The following is a 9,183-nucleotide window of genomic DNA, read 5'->3' as shown; positions in this document are numbered from 1 at the left end:
GAGAGCGCGCGCCGCGCCCCGTCCTGTCCGCCCCGCCTCGCCGGGCCGTTGGTGGGCGGGGCGTTGGTGCGGGCCGGGGTCCACCCATCCGGCCCAGAAACGCTCTCCTGGAAAGTATTTGCGGCATATGTGAGATGCCTCAGGTATTCTACTGGCAGGGGGATTGCAGGGTGAATGGGCACGTATTAGGTTCCCATCCCCGTGCAATTTACCACCTAGCGGGGGAGACAGGTACTAATGACACGAATGCAAGTAAAGTTGTGATGGGTGCAGAGGGAGAGAATAAGGTGTTCAGTGAGGGTGGGGAGGCGAAGGTCACCTAGTCAAGGTCAGGAAAGGCACCTCTGAGGTGATGGGCACCTGGCTTCCTTCCTCCCCCCTCCCTGCACCTCCGCGCGCAGGCGTTTAGGGATACACACACACACACACACACACACACACACACACACACACACCCAGACCCGCAGACCCATGCACTCCTTAACCTAAAGACAAAATAAATTACCGTAAATATGTCTATCTGCCCGCCTCTCTTGGTGACTATAGGCATCCTGTAGGTCAGGTCTGCAGAAGGATACTGACCTGGCGGGCTGTGCAGACGACAGGCTGCTTGAGATCTGTGGACTGATAATTCCTGGAGATACATTCTTGAATGATCAGATTTTCCCACTGGCAAATAGGCCAGCAACATTGCACTCACCTTCAGGAATGAGCTGCATGGTTAGCACGTGAAACGACGCCACTAAATGCCCTGCCCTTTTAATGTTAAAAGGTTTCTAGGTTAAATAGCCTACTGCTTAAACTTTAAAACTAGCATGGTTGATACTGTTTTACTTATTCACTTAGAAATATCAAGCGCTGTTCACGAGCTAAACAACGGGGATGGAAAGGCAGATAGACTAAGATCTGCCTTCATAAAATACACTGTCTACTAGGAAGAAGAGGCAAGTTAACTGATTACAGTGAGATGTGGTAAAGGGTGTTTTTATGTTATACGTAGGATGCCACAATAGCCCAGAGAAAATCAGACTGGAATTGTGAAAGGCGTCTGGGAAATGGTGCATAAGCTGAATACTGAAGGAAAAGTAGAAATGGCAGAATGAGTGGGGTTGGGGAGGAGAGGGTGGGACAGATATTCCAAGCCCTGCACACGAAGGCCTGATGCACTAAAAGAGCTGGAAGAACTGCCTCATTCATGGCTAAAGCAAAAAGAATGTGTGGGCAGTGGCAAGAAATGGGGCTGCATAGTAAACAGGGACTGTAAAGAAATGGGATGGATAGTAAACAGGATACTGAAGGGCCCTGTCTGTGTGAGGAGCTAAAGCATTTTTAACTTGATGTGCAAAAGTTTAAAGAGCCAATGGCTTAATAAGAGTTGCTTTAAGGACAAGACTTGGAGGTAGGTAGTAGCCTGGAGGCTACTGGGGAAAAGAGGATCCCGTAGGAGACACTGCAGAGGTAGAACTTGTAAATGGGACGTATATAACCCACATTCACTAGGGTCCTCCTTACCCTTAAGGGACCCAAGTACACTTGGCCCTCCCACTTCTGCATCTTACTGTGTCGGGCTTCTCTCTACCCATGTTCCTCACTGGGCTGTCTCTGTTCGGATCTACTCAGACACAGGCAAGCTCTGTTCCTTTAGCTTCAAGAACTCCAAGTACCTCAGCACTTGGTGATACTCAGTTAAGTTTACCCAGGCTTGGAAGCACCACCCATAACTACCCTGCCGTCACTGGGCCAGCTCCCTAAGTGCCATTCCTAGTACGCGGTCCTCCCTACTGTACATAGCCCACCAGTGCGCTGCATCTCTTTGGGAGAGAAGCCCTACTGAGCCCATCTGCATCCCTCAGCTGCCCTGGGATTCTAGTGAACAAAAATCCATCTTGCAAGCGCTGACAACTGGCTAGAAATGGGGCAAAGAGGCCGAGATCCTGGATGGTGACAATATTCACAAAGAATCTAGGGGAAGAAGTTTGGCTGAAAAGATATGAATTCTGTTAGGACAGGCTGAGCCTGAGGTGCCTGAGGTACATTTAAGAGGAGGTGTGTAGGGGGCAGTTGGGCATATGATACGGGTGTAGAATTTAGAAGAGCAGTCTGACCAGGAGCTAAAGACATGAGTTTTCAATAAGCCCCTGGTCATTGAAGTCCTGATTGCTGCTGAGGTCACCCAGGGAAGGCACACAGAGTGAGAAGGGCAGCGTACAGAATAAACACAGGGACTCTGACATTTCGGGGATGAGAGTCCAAAGGGAGTCATTAAATGGCACTCAGAGGGAGCTGAGATCTGGTGGCCAAGAGGAGAGATGTACCGGGCAGGCCAAGGGAGGAAGAGGCGGCCAGCAGAGCAGATGGCTCCGGGAGGACAAGCAAAAGGAGGAAAGGACGTGCCAGTTTGTCTTGTCAACTTGGGGCTCAAGTGATGTCTCATTCACGGTGGAGTGATAAGGGCAGAAACCTGGTTCCAGAGGGAGTGGGACGTGAGGAAAGAAGAGAGCTGATCAGTCCTGCCTTTGCAGGAACCTGGCCTTGGAAGGAAAGCGAGAGAACGTGATAGCGAGGGGTTTTGTTTGGTTTCTCAGGTGAGAAAGGTGTGAGCAAGTTTATGGGCTTAGAGTAATGACACGGGTGAAGATGGTAGAATGGGGGAGCAGCTCTAAAGCCTTAATAAACACCCCTCCAAAATCTACAAAGTCTGAATTCTACCTCTACTCCCTATTGAAACCATTTGCTAAGGTTTTCCAACTTCCACGGAGTTTAATCACTCTTCTTACTCGGCCTCTCTGCAGCATTTGACACTGCTGAACAGTTCCAGCTTCTAAAAATTCTGCAGTCTTGGTTTCCACTACTCTGTGCTATCTAACCTTCTCTTGGAGTCCTTGCTGCTCCTTTGATAGACCCAGATTTCTCCCCAATCTCTAAAGACTTGCCAGCCCCTCTGTTTCCCCATTCACGACTGCTTCCTCAGTCGTCTCATCCCTTCCTTTGGATACCAAATGTCACTCAAGTGTTTATTCTAACTGCTGGCAGAATATATCTAAACATAATTAAAATAATAATAAAGGTTATCATTATCATAATTGTCTAGTCCCTCACAGTTTTCAAATTTCAACATGCTTTTCATCTATTATCTCCTTTCCTCAGAAAGAGCTAGTACAATCCTATTTAATAACTATGGCCACTGGAGTTCAGAGACATATTTGGGTCCAAACTAATCTTGCACCCAAAACTCACTTTTCTTATCTCTGTTCATGGCAAAAAGAGCCTTGATCTCCAGGCCAGAAACCTTGTACCCATTTTAATTCCCTTCTCTCCTTGCCACCCCTGATTTCTGTCCCTGAGTGACATGGAGTCATCCCTCCAAGTATCTCAGGTTTGCCTTCTTCAATAGGATCTGCCATTTCACATGTTTGCACAGAACCTCGCTCTTATCAAGACAATGAGCTGCCTATTGTCACCCAGACTTGGCTTACCTGTTACCATTAGTTCTTCCTGCTTGTTATGAACCCTGAACACTTTCATCCTGGAAATAGTTTTAGTAGTTGAGAAAAGAATGACAGATTTTCAAGAAACTACCCCATGTTGTTTGCCTCCTGAAAGTTTTCACTGAAATCATCTTTTCAGTTAAAATGACCCGGTAGTTAGTTCATTAATGCATTCCCTCACCTCTCACTACTGTGTGCTCACAATGGGCCAGCTGTGCTAGTGGCGAGTTTCAGAAAGACCAGTGCAACATGCCCTCTGCCCTCAGAGTCCCTGAGAAATATGTCCATGTGTCCCATGGAAAGAATGTTATAATTGGTTTAAAACGTTAGCGAGTGCCTACCTTTGCTGTGGAAGTGGTAAGGCCAGTCACCCAGAGCCAGCCCTTAAGGGATTAATGGCCCAGAGCCGTGAACACACATACGGGCAATGAACCATGTGGTTCATCCTGCCCACTTGGTTTTCAGGACATTCCTGGGACAGTAGCCACAGTAACCTCCAGGTTCTAGGCCCAGCCCATGCTGTAGGAGCTGGGCAGAGCTCCTGATAGCCAAGCTGTTCCAGGAACAATCAGGGGACCATTTGTGAGTTGAAAGAGAAAAAATATAAGGTAAGAAGCAGAGACTCTGGGGATGACAGTAGGGGTGAGAGCTGGTTCCCAGGGTAGAGAAACTGCTGGTTTGGTGTGGAAAGAAAGGGGGTCAAGTAAGGCTAATCAGTTTGAGCATAAACTAAGGAAACCTCTCCAAATATATTGCACAGTAAATATTTGGTAAAAAAAAAATTTTTTTTAAGTGTAGCAAAATTTTTTTAATATAGCAAATACAGAATGGCACAAAGAAGAAAATAAATGTTCATAATAGAATGACTATCAACATCTTTATACATAATTTATTCAAATAGATTGTTACTGTGGAATAAGAACAGAGCTCAGCAAATCAACTTTGGAGTTTCCCTCAGCAACGTTAAAAGTAAATATGCCCTAACAATTGGCTAAAATATGGCTAAATATGGCAAGTAATTTCAGTCAAAATAAAGGACCTACGAGAAAGTTGATGTAACCACTGTGTTCATTCATTCACACATGCATTTAGTGAATCCTTATTGAATCCTTACTGTGTGTGAGGCACTGAGGCCTGATTTCTAATAGCACTGTTGTGTTTGGCACCAGGTTACTACTAGTGACTTCTGAGAATGCCAAGGAGCAGATGAGGTGGCACTGGTAGATCAGGACCCCTGATGTCAGTGACGTGTAGTCCAGATGTCAGTGCTCTCTGTGGTTTCCTAGGAGATGAACAGCTGCAAGTGAGGAGCTTATCCCCACCACACAAGGGCCTACTGTCAGCACCATCGGTCCCCACTCTGACCTCAGGTCTGCAAGGAAATGAAAACCTGCTCCCCCTTGCAAAAGGCACACCTCCTGCATGCAGTCCACTGACCTGTGGGACTGATTAGAAGGGTGGCATGATCTTGCCCTCCTCCCAACAGAGAAGAGGTCATCCAAATACCCAGATCCATCAAAGAGAGGCGCTGAGGGAGGGAGATCCAGAGCGAGAAAGGAGATGACAAGTAGGGATCCTGAGGCTTGAGAAGTCTGAGGCTAAGGAGGCAAGGAGGCTGGGGAGGTGCAGAAGGCTGAGAAGGCAGAGTATCTGATGAGAATTGGAAGGTGGGGTGCAGAGTCTGGCTGGAGAAGTGGTGTCCTGAAGGTAGACCCAAGAGCAAGGGCCAGATAAATGTCCCCTTATGGATGCCATCAGTTGCCAGCCTGCCTGTCTCTTTAACCAATGAATATAAGCAACAGACCCTATTTGAGACCTCACATTAACAGCTCATGCTTTTTCTAACTCAGTATGTCTAATTTCTAAGCACAAATACAATAGTGATTTCACATTTAGTCTCCTTTACGATGCAAATAAATAGCAGGCCATGCCCCATTGTGTCATTCTTTGTAGCTTTTATAATAACCTCTGAAGGAGCAAATATAGACTATAAAATAATTTATCTTAAAACTCTGCTGTGAAAAGTGAAAGATTTTAACAGGTGATCATCAGTTTTTGGGTGCTGAACTTTTAAAGTCTAAAATTCATAAGCAGGAGATTTGGCTACTTTAGGGGGAGATATTTGAACTGATTAGCAGTTCACCTATGAGACAGAATTCTACAAAATAATCATTTGGTAAAGCAAAATACCTTTTCTCCTATGACTCTGAAAATTATATCAAATAGGCTTTGGACTGTGCTAATTTAATGTAGACAAAATTAAGTCAACTTAAGGACTTGGAAGGGCTTGTCCCAAGCTTAAGGTGAAAGTGGTTTCCAACTCTGTTTAAATTGCACATCTGCTTTTTTAAAGCTAATTAATGTTTTCTGTCATTAATGGTAGTGATACTGTTGTAATTAACAGTTATTAATAACAGGAAAGGAGCAAAGGGAAGGCCAACTATTATAGGCATGTCGTTTGGGCAGCTTCAGCAGGAAGTGAAAGCTTTACACTCCCCAGGGAGCCACCTATCTATTCCCCACTGGTCCCTGGGGGAAGGGACTGGACAGGAAGGAGAAAGGACACATGCCCAGTAAAGCTGGGGTGATGTCAAGGAAGGTACTTGTCTGTCAGTCACACCTGGCTGGGAACAGGTCATTGGCTAGAATGAGTGTGGCCACTGCAAGGGCCCAAAATTTGAGATACTAAATCTCCTAAGGAGTCCACTCTCTTGGTTCCTCTGGGTCTATTGCACCTGACTCCTGGCTTATAGGGCTCTCTCACTCCTGCTCCCCCGTATTTGCCCACATGGTCCATGGCCATGTGGACCCCACACACAATGGACTAATGCACTGTAACTAGCCTGATGCTAAACTGGACCGGGCTGCAACGTGGACGGAAACCCAGACACTGGCTTTGCTTCTAGCTTTTTCTGAAACCCCCGTTACTCTTCTTCTATGACTGAAATGGGACTTTGGAAACCCAGGGATGTAATTCCATGCAAATAAAAATTACTTATCCTCCCATGCAAGTCTCAGAAAATTCTTTTTCTCGAGATATGGTAAGGACCCCACCCCAGCATTTAGTGGGGAAAGGGACTCTCCAATAACACTAGTGCTGAGTTTCAACCCCATCTGGAACATATATGACACAGGCCAGGGATTTAGGAGCAGCTGCCCGGTATTTTTATATCACACGATACGTTATCTCATGAGAATTTCATAAATTCTACATACAATAAAAGCTGGATTATCTGACATTGCTCTAACAAGTTCTAGAAATTAGTGTCTCTGATATTCTCCCAGAATAAATCTTTATGCTAGTTGACTACTAATACTGGAATTCAACCAGTGTCAACACGTGTAAGACAAGAAAATAAATAAATCTTTCTCCTAAAGTTAAAAATAAGAAAAGCTTCAGAGATTTATAAGAAATTCCTTTTTTAAACATTTAATTCAGGCTACAGGGCTGTTGCATTTTATGCAAATGTTGTGTTCCTAAAGACTTTATATAATTTTTTTTTTTAATATATCTTTATTGATTTCAGAGAGACGAAAGGAGAGGGAGAGAGAGAGAGCTAGAAACATCAATGATGACAGAGTCATTGATCGGCTGCAGCCCAAAACCCGGGCATGTGCCCTGACCAGGAATCGAACCCTGATCGCCTGGATCCTAGGTCGATGCTTAACCGCTGAGCCACGCCAGGCCGGGCAGACTTTATATAATTTAAAATATGAATTCAAGACAGAGTCTGACAAAGTATAGACTTTATTTTTGCATATCTGATAAAGAAGAAATGCCATGTGGCAATACTTAAATGCAGTTTAAAATTTAGTAACCCAACCAGTTTTAGAATATGGGATTCTTTTTATTATTATTATTGATTTGAGAGAGAGACAGAGAGACATCGATTTGTTGTTCCACTTATTTATGCATTCATTGGTTTATTCTCGTATGTGCCCTGACCAGGGATGGACCCCACAACCTTGATGTATCAGGATGATGCTCTAACCAACTGAGCTACTCATCCAGGGCTATGGGGTTCTTGATTATTTGTAATTTGGAAAGATTTTCATTGTTTCAAACTTTGCATAGAAAGTGTGACTTAATATCTTTATAATGCTCTATTTCAAATTTAAATAATTGAAAAATATATTAAACATGATTATATTACATAGGAACTTGAGGAGGTTACACAAAAGGAAAAGAAACTGGAGCTTACTCATTAAAATAATATGGTGTAGCCATATATAATTTGCCTTCATCAAATTCACAGCATATATGATGAGCCAATATGCCTAATAATATGCAAAGAATTTTTACTAGTCAATAATAAAAAAGATAAGCTAGTGATATAAATCCTCCTGTCTTCCTACAGAATCTTTAGTAAAATCCACTTTACTCCTAAAAAAAAAAGAAGAAAAAGAAAGAAAAGGAAAAAGATAAGCTATTTTTTAAATGGGCAAAAGAAATGAACAAGTGTTTCACACTAATAAGAATAGTAATAAGAATAATAAGAATACAACCTTATAAATATAAAAAGATGCTTGACAGCAGTATTTAAAGACATTCGAATTAAAGCAATGATTAGGACATTTTCACCCTATGAGATTAGCAAAGGTTTAAAAAAGATCAGTAAATAGCCATTGTTGTCATAGGTGGGGTGGGAGGTGGAAGAAGGACTTTAATCCCTGTTAATAGGGGTATAAATTCTTACATCCTCTGAAAGAAGGTGATGTGGCAACCTACATGAGAACCAGAAATTTTATCTGTGGGAATTTGCCCTAAGGAAATAAAGCCATGCCGAGAGGCAGGTGTCCATGAGCATTGTATGCAGGACCCAGGATGTGACTGCCAGCCTCAGGCCTCATCCGTGAAGACTAACTCAGTTCCACCTGCACCAACTCAACACACAACCCACCCCTGCAATGCCTTCCACCAGGAATCCAGGCACAGGGAGAACACAGGGATTTTTGCTGCCGACCTGGGCAAGAATACAAGTGGGACTTCTCATCTCTCAATGGCATTTTACTGGAACACCCTCCAAAGATCTGCCTCTGCACCTGGGCTTCAGGCCAACCCTGTGGCTCCTCCCAGGTCCCTACTCAGGAAACCTGCTGACTGGTCTTGAAAGGCCAGACCTGGAGGCTGGCATCCACCCTATAGGCAGGGCTTACCAAGGCACCTCTGCCCAGGAGGCAGGATTGCTTGCACTAGCTGCTAAGAACAAGAAAATGTTCCCTGTTATTATATTTTCAGTGGTGAAAAACTAAACCACAAGTATAAATGTACACCAATAGGGGGTCAGACAAATCATGATACATTCATACAACGGACTGGCTTTTGAAAGTAATGAGTTGGGTCCATTTTGGACTAAAGTGAAATGATGTCCAAGAGGTACAGCTAAAGGGAAAAGACTTGTTGAAGAACAAAATTCAACCGAGTATATTTGAAGATCTAATTAATTTTTAAGCAATTCAGAAATCAGGCAGCATCCCATATAGCAACTAGAAGGGAATTACCATGGAGTGTACTAAATGGAAGGGGGGGGGGGTGTCTGTGTATTGAACATTTATTACTTTTTATTTTTCAATTACAGTTTACAATCAACTTTATTTTGTATTAGCTTCAGATGTACAGCATAGTGGTTAGACAATCATATATTTTATGAAGTGATCTCTTGATATTTCCAGTATCCATCTATCACCATACATA

This window comes from Miniopterus schreibersii (assembly GCF_964146895.1).
Source record: "Miniopterus schreibersii genome assembly, chromosome: 1".
NCBI lineage: Eukaryota > Metazoa > Chordata > Mammalia > Chiroptera > Miniopteridae > Miniopterus > Miniopterus schreibersii.
This window is presented reverse-complemented; position numbering follows the sequence as displayed.